Source organism: Schistocerca piceifrons, unplaced genomic scaffold (genome assembly GCF_021461385.2).
Source record: "Schistocerca piceifrons isolate TAMUIC-IGC-003096 unplaced genomic scaffold, iqSchPice1.1 HiC_scaffold_808, whole genome shotgun sequence".
NCBI classification, from domain to species: domain Eukaryota; kingdom Metazoa; phylum Arthropoda; class Insecta; order Orthoptera; family Acrididae; genus Schistocerca; species Schistocerca piceifrons.
In genome coordinates, this window is record NW_025729067.1 from 134,245 (window position 1) to 147,190 (window position 12,946).

Here is a 12,946-nt window from a genome sequence, read left to right on the forward strand (position 1 = left end):
GTTCGATGACGGTTTGGATGTACCGTGCACTATTCAGTGTCCCCTCGACGATCACCAGTGGTGTACGGCCAGTGTAGGAGATCGCTCCCCACACCATGATGCCGGGTGTTGGCCCTGTGTGCCTCGGTCGTATGCAGTCCTGATTGTGGCGCTCACCTGCACGAGGCCAAACACGCATACGACCATCATTGGCACCAAGGCAGAAGCGACTCTCATCGCTGAAGACGACACGTCTCCATTCGTCCCTCCATTCACGCCTGTCGCGACACCACTGGATGCGGGCTGCACGATGTTGGGGCGTGAGCGGAAGACGGCCTAACGGTGTGCGGGACCGTAGCCCAGCTTCATGGAGACGGTTGCGAATGGTCCTCGCCGATACCCCAGGAGCAACAGTGTCCCTAATTTGCTGGGAAGTGGCGGTGTGGTCCCCTACGGCACTGCGTAGGATCCTACGGTCTTGGCGTGCATCCGTGCGTCGCTGCAGTCCGGTCCCAGGTCGACGGGCACGTGCACCTTCCGCCGACCACTGGCGACAACATTGATGTACTGTGGAGACCTCACGCCCCACGTGTTGAGCAATTCGGCGGTACGTCCACCCGGCCTCCCGCATGCCCACTATACGCCCTCGCTCAAAGTCCGTCAACTGCACATACGGTTCACGTCCACGCTGTCGCGGCATGCTACCAGTGTTAAAGACTGCGATGGAGCTCCGTATGCCACGGCAAACTGGCTGACACTGACGGCGGCGGTGCACAAATGCTGCGCAGCTAGCGCCATTCGACGGCCAACACCGCGGTTCCTGGTGTGTCCGCTGTGCCGTGCGTGTGATCATTGCTTGTACAGCCCTCTCGCAGTGTCCGGAGCAAGTATGGTGGGTCTGACACACCGGTGTCAATGTGTTCTTTTTTCCATTTCCAGGAGTGTATATTTAAACTACAAAAAAGAGCACTGAGGATAATCTGTGGCCTCAAAAAGCTGGAATCCTGTAAATGTCAATTTATAAAACTTAATGTTCTAAGCATCCCATCCCTATTCATTCAAGAAACAATCCTATTCACCAGGGAATACCTCTCAAGAACAGGCAAATTAATCCGAAACAATGATATACATGCTCATTATACCAGAGGGCAATCTAATATCCATCAAATTTTTTCAAGGACATCATCATACCAAAAATATATAACTCATTTGGGTGTCGTATTACACAATAAAATTCCAGAACAAATAAAAACTGCTCAAGATCCAATATTTAAAAATAAACTAAAGGCATTTCTGACAAAGCACTGTTTCTATTCAGTACAAGAATTCCTGGAAATGAAAAATTATAAAGTTCCTTTGTAAAATACTGTGATTAGAGTAAAACATTCTGTAGGCAAAATAATAACCTAATTTCTACTATACACAACTATGTTTCAGTTTCACTTCCCAAAATTTTTCAACTCGCTTTTGAATGTACAAGTACACATTCTATTAGTATTAAAACTTAATTGTCTGTGAAATCTCAATGTTAATTTCATGTTTAGTGTAGTTTTTAAATGACATTGTCCTTCTGTTGTGTTTCCAGTTGACATTTTCACTATTCTGTAATCTCAGTGATTATTTGTGTAAATTTAAAGTAGCACTACATTGCCTACATGTTTCTTAGTTCCCCATGTAAATTGTTTGTATTCTCTGTATGTGAAGTTACTATATTCATCAACGAACAATTTTGTGTACATTTTTTTAAATGGCAGTCCATTGCCTATTTTTTTTCTCCAAACTACATATTTGTTAAGAAAAATGACTTGTCCTATATCACGTGTACTTTGTACAATATGTGATCCACAGGATAAGTAAATAAACAAATAAATAAATAAAATAAAATATACAGTATGGACAAGAAGGGTTCCAACACACTTCCCTAGGACATACCTGAAGTTACTTCTACATCTGACGATGACTTTCTATCCTAGATAACATGCAGCATTTCCCAACCAAAAAATCCTAGTTCAGTCACAAATTTCAGTTGATACCCCATATGAACAAACTTTTCAAAATAAGTGTAGGTGTATTACTAAGTTAAATGCTTTTCAGAAATCAAGAAATACTGCATCTACCTGACTGACTTGACCCAGAGCTTTCGGTACGTCACATGAGAAAAGTGAGAGTTGGGCGTCATGTGATCCATAGTTTCACGAGTGCAATGAGAACACCAGATATCAGGCATTACCTCTCACCATGGACAACGCAATGGCCAATGGCCTTCACATAACGACTGAGAGCAGTGGCGTTTGTGTGGAGTTGTCAGTGACAAAGACAAGCAACACTGTGTGTAATAACTGAAGAAATCAAAGTGGGATATTAAAAAATGTAACCGTTAGGACAGTGTGGCAAAATTTGGCATTTAAGGGCTACGGCAGCAGACAACCCGACACGAGTGCCTTTGCTATCAGCATGTCACCTGCAGTAACTCTCCTGGGCCCGTGACCTTATTGGATGGACCCTAGACAAATGGAAAACTGTGGCCTGGTCAGATAGGTCCCAATTTCAGTTTGTAAGAGCTGATGGTAGTGTTTGAGTGTGGGCAGAGCCCACAAAGCCATGAACTCAAGTTGTCAACAAGGCACTGTGCAAGCTGCTGGCGGCTCCATAATGGTGTGGGCTGTGTTGACATGGAATGGGCTGGGTCCTCTGGATGTTCAGTTACTTGAAGACAATTTGCAGCCATTCATGAACTTCACGTACCAAAACAACAATGGAATTTTTATGGATAATAGTGTACAACGTCACTGGGCCACAATTGTTTGCGACTGGTTTGAAGGACATTCTGGATAATTTGAGTGGATGATTTGCCACCCACATCACACAACATGAATTCCATTGAACATTTGTGGGACATAATCGACAGGTCAGTTCGTGCACAAAATCCTGCACTCACAACATTTTCGCAATCATGGACGATTATAGAGGCAGCATGGCTCTATATTTCAGCAGGGGGACTTCCAAAGACTAAGTGAGTCCACGACACGTCGAGTTGCTGCAATACGCCAGGCAAAAGGACATGTGACACAATATTAGGTGGAATCCCGTAGCTTGTCATCTTAATGTATAAACCAATGCATGCACGGAAACTTTGATTCCCATTTTTGGGAGATGACTCATTGAAATGTACATTTCCAACTGTGTAGCTGGGTTTGTAATTCCATTTTTCTGAATAACTGCATGTTGCAAGTGGATTTCTTGATTACATTCGGTCTGTAACGTATACTGTAATGAATTTTACACTTGTGATTGAAATCTGGTGGGCTAGCTAGCTCTAAATGTAGCTACCAGCCAGTGTACATGTAGCTGTAGTTACACGAGTTCATTCATTTATTGTTTTCTGTAGATGTCACCGAGAAGGACAAAATTCAAAATGTGGAACAAATGGTATTATACTCTGCAGAGCCGAAACATTACGGTCACTGCCCACCGTAAGTTCAAATGCCACGTGGTGGCTTGTGGACACATCAGACAGTAAGTAATGTACCAGAGGACCCCTGCTAAACCTTCGCACTTCTACAGTTTTAAATAATGACAATATTTGGAATAAGTGTAGTCGTTGGTGGGAATGAAGAGAAAACATCTTTAAAAATGAACACACGTGAAATAATAATCAAGAATTTATGATACATCCTTGTATATACATTTTCATGCACATAATTTTGAACAAAATTCTTTACAGAGCATCGCAATACCTCAGTGCAAACAATATTTGATGTAAGTGTCTACTCCTTGTCTACTTACATACACAAATTATCCAGTTATTAAGTACTTTAAAACGTATACTGAGCATTTGTAATAAGATAATATGAAAAGGGAGAGTTTTATTTGTCATTAATAAGTTAGCTTAGTAAAATATAGATATGAAGCTGGCAATGACGACGCTGTTTTGTTTATGATAGTCTAAAGTATTTTTTATGGTAAAAAGTTTCCATGAATATTAAGTTCTAGCACAAACTCAATAAAGCAATGTAAAAAGCCAGTTAAAATCTTCCTATCCTAACAATATCTCATTTATTTTTGTATTATTAGTACATGTTGAGAAAAAGAGCTGTTATCTGCTGTGGTTCAAGCGATGTAAACCGTGCCTACTTAATATGAGACTAGACTGTACTTCATCTAGACGTACGCAGTGGGAGTCTTATTTTACACCAGAAGAAATTTTGTGTTGTTTATAAAAGGATCAGAAAAGCATTAAAACAATGTTTTAAGAAGTCTAAATTTCAAACACACACACTCAGGTAGGTTGAAGTGCCAGAATCCCATTTTTTACAAATCATGCAAAAGGAACGATGATTGAGTTGAACATCCTATCAACACAGATCATTAAGAGATGGAGCACAAGCTCGGATCGTGTACAAGATGGGGAAGGAAATCAGCCGTGCCCTTTCATGGGAAACAGTCTGCATTTGCCTGGAGATATTTAAGGAAATCTCGGAAAACCTAAATCTGGATGGCGTATGCGGGTTTGAACTGTCATACTCCCAAATGTGAGTGCAGTGGGCTAACCACTGTGCCACCTTGCTTAGTACAAATCAAGCACTGTGGGTCAAAATGTTATGCCCTGGCACCTGGGAATGAGCATCTCAGAGACAGCAAAGCTTGTTGGCTGTTTGCATGCTACTGTCAAGGAGACCTGATGAAAGTGGTCGTAGGATGGTAAAGCCATGAATAGATGACAGGCTATTGGATGTCCACACATTGTCACAGAGTGTGGAGTAGAAGTCAGAGACCTGCTCACTCTGTAAAGGAGGACATAGGCAATGATCCATGGTAGATCTGCAACAGAGGACAATGCTGGTGTAGGCAAAAGTGTTTCAAAGCATACCATTTAGCGAACATTGTTGAATATACCAGTAGGGCTCCACCACAGAGGACCCCTGTATGTTTCCATCTCGATCCAAGTACATCATCAGTCAAAGTGGGATCATCAACTCAGGATCCTATATCAATGGAAGCACATCGTCTGGTTGGATGATTCACATTTCTTTTTACTCTAGGTCGATGGTCATGTCTGGATATGCCACCATAGAGGTGAACAGCTGCTCAGAATGTGCACTGTGAAACGGACAAAGGCTGGAGGGGGCAATATCATGTTTTGGGACACATGCACCTGGGTTTCTACGGGATCTGCTGAAGTAATTGAAGGCACCATGACAGCTGTGGAGTACTTGAACATTGTACATGAAAATTGTTACCACCTGCAGCTCTTCATGCTTGAAATCTTCCCAATGACAATGGCATCTTCCAGATAGACAACTGTCAGTCTCACATGGCCATACTCACACTAACCCGGTTTGAGGTGCATGGGAGTGAATGCGCACTGATGTTTTCACTATTAAATTTGCCTGATTTGAACCCGATGGAAAACACCTCAGATGCTGTTGGGTGCCAGCTCAGTGCATGCAAACCGCTGGCCCAGGACACGTACAAATTTGACACTGCATTCCGCTGGAAAGCTACCAAGGACATGTCAAATCCATGCCATGTGGAATTGTTGCTTTATTACAACCCAAAGGTGGACTGACACTGTTAGGCAGGTGGTCAAAATGTTACCAATAATTTATCTTCCCTCAAAATTTTCACTAAATGGAAGGCGACAAATGGTGCACGGCAGAGGGTACCCTGCACCACTACTAGTTATTTCCTTTCCTGTTCCATTCATTCACAAATTCATTGAGGGAAAACCAACAGCCTATATGCCTCCATATAAGCCCTCATTTCTTGTATCTTATGCCCGTGGTTTTTACATGTGTCAGCAGCAGCATGTCACCTTTTTTTCCAGGGTTTGTCATCTGAGTTCCTGCAGTGTCTCCACAATGCTTGTGTGTTGTTCAAACCTAACAGTGACAAATATAACAAACTGACTCTGAGCTGCTTCGATGTTTTCCATTAATCCAACCTGGCAGGGATCCCTAACATTCTAGCAGTACCTAGAATGAAATTTTCACTCTACAGCGGAGTGTGCACTGATATGAAACTTCCTGGGGACGGTGCATGAGTCGTGCTTGGGTAGCTCAGTTGATAGAGCACTTGCCCGCGAAAGGCAAAGGACCCGAGTTCGAGTCTCGGTCCGGCAAACAGTTTTAATCTGCCAGGAAGTTTCGTATCAACACACACTCCGCTGTAGAGTGAAAATTTCATTCTAGAAACTTCCCCCAGGCTGTGGCTAAGCCATGTCTCCGCAATATCCTTTCTTCCAGGAGTGCTAGTTCTGCAAGGTTCGCAGGAGAGCTTCTGTGGAGTTTGGACGGTAGGGGACGAGGTACTGGCGGAGTTAAATCTGTGGGGATGGTGCGCGAGTCGTGCTTGGGTAGCTCAGTTGGTAGAGCACTTGCCTGCGAAAGGCAAAGGTCCCGAATTCAAGTCTCGGTCTGGCACACAGTTTTAATCTGCCAGGAAGTTTCATTCTAGCAGTACTCAAGAATAGGTTGCACTAGCATCCTATATATGGTCTCCTTTACAGATGAATCACACTTTTCCAAAATTCTCTCAACGAATCAAAGTCAACCATTCACCTTCCCTACTACAACCATCACATGCTTGTTGCATTTCATATCGCTTTGTGACATTATGCCTATATGATTTAAATGAGATGGCTCTGTCAAGCAGGACACTGCTAATACTGTATCCGAACATTATGGCTATGTTTTTCCTATTTATCCACTTTAACTTACATTTTCTTTACAGTTATGGCTATGTGCCATTCATCACACTGGCCAGAAATTTTGTGTAAGTCAGCTTGTATCCTCCTACAGTCAGTCAACTTCTACATCTTTTTGTTGACCACAGCATCAGCACCAAACAACTGCATAGTGCTGCTCACTCTGTCCACCAGATCATTTTTGTATAGTAGCAGTCCTATCATACTTCCCTGGGGTATGCCATACGTTACCCTTGTCCCTGATGAACACTCACTGACAAGGACAACATTCCTGGCTTAGCCGATTGTCAGTACAGCCGAGTCACGCAAAATCAACAATAATAAAAGCTAGGTTTTAGTTATTTTCATCGCTAGGTGTATTGGGCTAAGCTAAGTAACTGACAGCCCATCTGTCTCCCTGTATATTTTTGAAAAGCATGAATACACCTCTAGGACCAGATAAGTCCTCAAAAATGCAGCTTGACACATGAGTACAATTTTATTCAACAATTTGCCAAAGGAAATTAAATGACATGTATATGGCCTGCTGTTGCAGTGTGGCAACTAAATAGAAACTCTTATCACTAATGTTTAAAAATATTTAATAATTAACATTAGTAATCCCGTACAATAGTCTTTTGCAATGATAAGTCATTTCATTGTATTGCACTTAAAATAGAATATACTTCTTTGGTGTCTTCTACACTGCAGGAACTCTTTTTCCATGGGCTCCACGAATAATGCAATGCTGTATTCCCTGGACCACAATTGTAGTCTCTCACTTTGCTATGATGCACTTTCTCAGTGAAAGCTATGGCAGCATGTTAAGTATCAACACAATTACCTTCTTGCATTAATTGTACACTAACATACCAGTGTGCCCTTCTTTAAAATATGGTGGTTTATACTTAGTCAGTATACCCATTCACCAATTCTGATAGGGAGAGCAACAATTTTCTCACAGTAACTGCTTTCCTTTTAATTGGATTAATTAAATATTTTCCCTTTCTAGCCACAAATAGAATGCGGCAGTTAAATGCTAATGATTTTTTAATGTTCTAGCAGTTTGGGACAGGAACTTCTCTCTGTTAATTTACAGATACTTTCATTTCCGTTTTCTGTAAAGGGTTTTGTGGAAAACTATAATTAGTGAAACCAGAAATTTGCAGTAACTATGATGATAGAAAAAATATCAAAACTACAAAAATTAATTACTATAGAGTATGAAAATTTTGGGAATACATTTGTCGAGGTAACATATTTAAGTGATTAACACTGCACGATCATAGGTTAATGTAAATGTGAGATAAGACACAGAAAACTGAAATGCTGGTAGATTAGTAACCAATGGAACAGTCACACTGTTGAATGCAAGCATGCACATATTGTGTGTTGTACAGGTGCCAGATGTGAATTTGTGAGATGGTGTTCCACATCTGTTGCACTTTATGAGTTAATACAGCAACAGTTAATACTAGCTGTGGATGACACTGGAGTTGTCTGATGATGACTCATTGTGCTAAATCAGAGACAGATTTGGTGATCATAAAGGCCAAGGCAACATGTCAACACTTTGTAGAGCATGCTGGGTGACACAGTGGTATGTGGGTGAGCCTTAACCTGTTGGAAAACACCCACTGGAATGCAGGTCATGGATGGCAGCACAACAGTTCTAATCACCAGACTGAGGTACAAATTTGTAGTCAAGGTGCACGGGGTAACCGTGAGAGTGTTACTGCCGTCATACAAAATCACACCCCAGACCATAACATCGGGTGTATGTCTAGCATGCAGACAGGGTGGTTGCAGGCCCTCAGCTGGCTTCCTCTTCACCAACACATGGCCATCACTGGCACTGAAGCAGAACCAGCTTTCACCAGAAAACACAACAGACCTGCACCATGACCTCCAATGAGCTCTCGTCTGATCAGCATTGAAGTCGCAAATGGCGGTGGTTTGGGATCAGTGGAATGCACACTACAGGGCATCTGGCTCGAAGCTGTTCTTTAAATAACCAATTTGTAACAGTTCATTGTGCCACTGTGGTGCCAACTGCTGCTCAAACTGAGCACATGCAGTACGAAGTGCCAGGGCCATATGCTGAACACAATGTCTTCCCTCTCGGTAGTGCCAAGTGGCTGCCCGGAGCCCAGTCTTCTTGCAGCCACACATTCATGTGACCACCACTGCCAGTAACCATGTACAGTGGCTACATTCCTGCCAAGTCTTTCTGCAGTATTGCAGAAGGAACACCCAGCTTCTTGCAGCACTGTTACACAACCTTATTCAAACTCATTTAGGAGTCGATAATGGCAACTGTCGCCTTAAGGGCTTTCTTGACTAACATTAACTCACAACATTGAGTCTCAAAGATAACTAACACCAAGACCGTCATGTGTTTTTGAAGCAAACCTGATTTTCATCCTCATAGTGGTTCTTCTAATGCCACTGTCATACAACTGACGCACAATTTGAATAGACATCATTTTTCAGATGTAGAAACATGGCTACCAACTTTAACACACATCACACAATTCCTTCTTGGTGGTGTGATATTTTTTTCATCAGTAAACTTAAGAGAATAATGGCAGAAGAAATCTTCACATATATTTGAAAATCTACAAAAATGAAAAAATTTTTAACAGTTGTCTTTTTGCAGATAGTTTGAACATAATGACTGTAATACCTGCATCTGACACTACAAATACATTCCATACACTAGTAGGTTACAGAATTATAAGAGTAATTTGTGGCACAACTTGACTAGAAGAAGGGATTGGTTGATAGGACACATTCTGAGGCATCAAGGGATCACCAATTTAGTATTGGAGGGAAGTGTGGAGGGTAAAATCACAGAGAGAGACCAAGGAACAAATACACTGAGCAGATTCAGAAGGTCATAAGTATCAGTATTTACTCGGAGATGAAGAGGCTTGCTCATGATAGAATAGCATAGAGAGCTGCATCAAACCAATCTTTGGACTGAAGACCTTTTAGAATTAATCCTGAGCATGGACAATATTATTAAAGTGTCCATCAATCTTTATGGCCTGTCTAAACTGAATGCTTCTGATGTGTGCTGGCCAAGAATTCCCCGATTTAAAACAAGTGCTGCACAAGTGTTAGATTTCATTTGAGTATTTCCCTGCGACGCCGTTCGAAATCACTGTGTATCTGTCAGTGAGAGTTGTGATATTCTGCAGTGCAAATAAAGCCAATGTGTGTGTTCAGAATGAATTGGTATCAAAACTTTTACAATGCATACATTAAGCAGCATGCCGACAAGTCAAAACAAACACGCCAGCATGAAGTTAATCGTTTGCAGAAGAAAGTTATGTTGAAGTCCACTGACAAGAATTCTCTTAGCAATCACATAAGCCAAGATACTGAAAAGTTACATAATTGTAAGATTTCAAGAAAGGTACAAACAATGTTGCCTTTCATCTGCAAAGTAAGTAAAGGTTCAGTAACATTTTATGTATATAAAAAATCAATAAAAGAATGTCAAAACAGTTAATACTATTTTCGTAGAGCCTTTTTGTGTGTCTGTCCAGCTACCTATTACTCAGCATCGGCAGAATTAAACTGTTTTTGATCATATGTTAAAATCACTGTTTAATACACTTTCTAAATCTAGGTGCTACATTAATAAGAGGACGAGACCTTTATAGGGTTGCTCGGACAGCAATCTGAAGATAAGACTGACATCATATAGAGCGTGGAACGTGGGGGGGGGGGGGGGGGGGCAGTTTTGTCTAATTCTGATGAAGGCCTGTTTGGCCGAAAGTGTTGTTTAACAGGCAGTCCTTTTGTTGTATGTATCTGCTACTCAGCATCATAATACTGTCAAATTTAATTATTTAAAAATTACAGGGTAAACTTCACATGAGGAGCAGGGGGGGGGGGGGTCAAACCACATCTGATAAAATCTTACTCGGGGGGGGGGGGGGGGGGGGGGGGAGGTGAGGTTGAAAATAAATAAATAAAAATAATAATAATAATAATAAATCACTCTCACATTAATAATGTGATGCATTCTTATCGATCTGGTGAATTGAGAGTTCCGACTGTTAAGCTGATCATAAAATTGTGTTTCAACAAATGAGGTATTCAAATGTACACTCCAACCATTCAGAAACAGGAGCTGCTTTCAGGAACAAACGTGACAACCAAAGGCTAATAACTACATCAGTTAAGTTAAAGCAATGAAACAGATCACTGCCTATCCTGTTTTACAGAGAGGTCAAGCCTCTGACCACATTCTGTGATACGGTGTGGATGTCCAACACCTTCCCACTCATGCTGTCACTGTCCTTCAACCACTTTCCACAGATGGTCACGACAGTAGCATGCTAACAGCCAACCAGTTTCGCTGTTTCTGAGGCAACTTTCCCCAGGCAATGCGCCTTAACTTTCCCTTTGTCGGTGCATTATTATTCCTCCTCCTCACTCCCATTTTCAGCCCGTGTCACGACTAGAATGAATCCCTATTTGTCGCCACTCTGTTTACATACTACCTCTTATAGCACCGCGTGTCCACTATGCCGCCAGGTAAGTCTCATGTTGGACAGTAGTCACTGTTTTGTTTCATCAGTGTGTATTGTGAAATGGAAATAACTAGCAGGATATCTGCATGGTGTAAGACTGCTTGTTAATTTGTAATCAGTTTTCCTGGTTAAGCTGATAAAAGGGGGCTTTTTACATTCCCAAATCCAAATAAATTACTTTCATACATTATGTAATGGGTGTTAAAGATAATTCTGGATATTAACAAAATTAAAATAATTTTCTGGTTGCAATAATGTTTATATCAAATTTAAACTTTTTTTTTTATAAATGCTGTATAAGACTCTCTTGAATTTGGAGTGATTTCTAATTTAATGCAAACCCTACATAAGATTGTTGTAGCAGAATACAGAACCACACTAAGAGAAGGAAGGATAACATTTTTGACATTTTGAATATATTGTTTTAAGGTGTCAAAACAGCCAACCTGCAATTTAATTAATTAATAACCACAATACAATCAAGACACATGTATTATAGAATTAACAATGTTACGGTTTTTGAAAACGTGATGTATGAGGCGTGTTTTTTAAGTAAGTAGCGTTTTGAAATTTTAAAAAAATATGTGCTAAGGTATTTCAATTTTATTTTTACATGGAAGCCTGTACCTTAATCTACTTTTCTACATAATTTCAGTCAATATTGAGGCACTTGTCATAACATTGTACCAGTTTTTGAATACCCTCCTCATAGAAGTCTGCCGCCTGACTTGTTAACCATTGTATCGACTTCGACATCGTCTTGAAGACACTGACCACCCAGGTGTTTCTTCAAGTGCAGGAACAGATGGTAGTCACTAGGCGCAAGATCGGGGCCCTTCGGAGGATGATCTAGAGCTTCCCATCAGAAAGATGTGATGAGACCTTTGCTCTGATTCGCCACATGCGGACGGGCACTGTCTTGCAGCAAAACGATGCACTTGCTCAACTTCCATGGACTGTTGCTTTGACTCTGGTGTGACGTAGATCACCCATGTTCCATCGCCCGTAACAATTTGGCTTAAGAAATCATCACTGTCGTCGTGGTACCACTCAAGGAAAGTCAATGCACTGTCTAAACGTTTGGTTTTGTGCACATCAGTCAACATTTTCGGTACCCAATGTGCGCACAATTTTCGGTAATTCAAGTGCTCGGTCACAATGGCATACAAAACACTACGAGAAACATTAGGAATGTCATTCAGCAAGGAGGAAATCGTAAAGCGTCTGTTTTCCCTCACCTTATTGTCCACTTCCTGCACCAAACTTTCATTAACGACCAAAGGACGCCCACTTGTTCACCATGCACATTTGTGCAGCCATCTTTAAATGCTCTCACCCACTTTCTTACCATTCCACCACTCATAATGTTTTCTCTGTAAACTCCACAGATCTCATGAGGAATATCGTTCGCTTTTAGGCCTTTAGCACTAAGAAATCTTATAACAGCCCGTACTTCAGTCGGTGGGACTCATGATTTTTCAGAGGCATCTTAAACACTCAGTACACAATGTAAACAGGGAATAATCAGACTGTAATGGCGTCAGTGCGTAGACAACAGATGTAGGTACCATTGCGCATGCGCAGAACGCTGACCGCAGCGCTGCGGCCGCAGTGTGGCAAAACTGTACTTACTTAAAAAACACGCCTCGTAGGATTGTGGTTATCTGCTTTGAATAGTTTTCTTGTTGCTCACTTTAGCTGAATAACTAAGAGAGAGATTACACATCTTTGGAGA